Below are 2065 nucleotides of genomic sequence, written 5' to 3' on the forward strand. Positions count from 1 at the left end.
CTTTAAAAGAACGGGCCTTGGCCTGGAATCAAGAGCCCTGGTCTGTGCTTGGTTTTGTCACCTACTGAGTTTCTGTTTCATTATCTGGAACAGTGGTTTTCAGATGTGATCTATGGACCCTTGGGGGCAGGGGTGAGATGGAAACTATTTTCATAAGATTAATAAATTATTCTTTGTTCTCTGTACTCTTAACATCTCACTAGTGTGCAGTGGAGTTTCCAACGGGACACATGATGCTGTCATATTATCAGTGTTCTAATAGATGCTGGAATGTGTGTTTTTTAAATCTTTGTTTTAATTTCTAATACAGTAAATATCAATGAATAGAAATCATATTGATAACTAGAAGTCTAAAGTTCTTTGGGGTCAGTAATAACGTTTAGGGCCCTAGAGCAGGCTGGGACCATGTGGCTGCTCTGAGGATGCCCTTGCTCCATGGATTCCTGCTGTCCCCCACCCCAAGCAAGGACCCTGGTAGAAGCCACCAAGGTGCTTCTGCAGCCTGCAAGCAACTGCCTGTCATAGTCAGGGTCCCATTCTCTTCTGAATGCTCCCAGCCAGGAGTGCTTGACCCTGGGGAAGGGAGCCTGGGCTGCATTCAGGAAGCCTGGTGGAGCTACACCTGCCTGGGGCAGGGAGTGAGACCAGGCAGCTCATCCAGCAGCAGGTGAGTGGAGCATCCTGACTGTCCTGACAGTTGAGAATTTAGTGGGCGGCCTTACAGAGCAACATATAATGCCCAGAGGGCTTGAGCTTGCCCTGCAGACAACCTCCTTTCCCTCTTCATTCCTTAAGCACTGTCCCATAGAAATAGTGTGAGCTGCCTCTATGATTTAAAATTTTCTAGTAGCCACATTTTAAGAAGCAGATGAATTTGATTTCTTTCTTTCTTCTTTCTTCTTTCTTTCTTTCTTTCTTTCTTTCTTCTTTCTTTCTTCTTTCTTTCTTCTTTCTTTCTTTCTTTCTTTCTTTTTCTTTTTTGTGGGAGGGGGCAGAACTGGGGATTGAACTCAGGCCCTTGCGCTTGCCAGGGAAGCACTTATCGCACTGAGCCATCTCCCCGGCCCCTGAATTTGATTTCAATAACGTTTCATCTAGCCCTACGCAGTGAAACTTGGTTTGTGAGCATAATTTGTTCCAGAAACATGCTTGTCATCTAAAGTGCTTTTATGTCAGAACAAATTTCCCCATAAGAAATAATGGAAACTTGGGTGATTCGATCCACAACCCAAAAATATTCATATAAAAATGCTTACAATACTGTAACATTATGTAAAATAATAAATAATATACAAAATATAAAAAAGAATAAGTAAGTTAACCTGCACTTAACTTTGAAAATCTTTGTGGCTGGTACGAGGGAGACAAGAGAGGAAGGCTATTGTGTACCATGACTTCCACTATCACTGAAAGAATCACTGCTATCTATGGGCTCAGTAGAATCTCTTTTCTTTTTGTGCAACTTTAACAAGGAACCTATCCAATGACACTTGGCTTTTGTGCCCTTCTGAGGTTTTCATGGGAATGTGACAACACATCATCGTGAAACAGATTCATCACTCACAGCACTTCAGCCTAATTTGAGGCATGATTTTCTACTAAATTTTGCATGGTTTCCCACATTTGACATATCACCCAAATTGCATTTTTTAAAAATGTGTTTGGCACAGGTTCTCACTATGCAGCTTGGACTCATGATCCTCTTGTTTCAGCCTCCCCAGCACTGGGATTACAGGTGTATTCAGGAGGCTGAGGCAGCAGGATCACTGCAAGTTAGAGGCCAGTCTGGCCTACAAAGTGACAGTAAGCCCTGTCTGAACTGAACAGTGAAACCATGTCTCAAAAAGAGAAAAGAAAAAAAAAAGGAAAGAAGGAAGGAAGAGGAGAGGAGGAGAGGGGAGAGGAGGGGAAGGGAGGGAAGAAGAGAGGAGAGGAGAGGAGAAAAGAGGAGAGGAGAGGAGAGGAGAAGGCTGTAATCCAAAAGAGAGAATTAGTTTTCTCGGGCTGCTGTTGTCTTACAGCTTCAGACACCAACAGACTGTGGTCATGGTGCACACTGATGAGG

This window comes from Octodon degus, unplaced genomic scaffold, assembly GCF_000260255.1.
Source record: "Octodon degus isolate 3935 unplaced genomic scaffold, OctDeg1.0 scaffold00090, whole genome shotgun sequence".
NCBI classification, from domain to species: Eukaryota; Metazoa; Chordata; class Mammalia; order Rodentia; family Octodontidae; genus Octodon; species Octodon degus.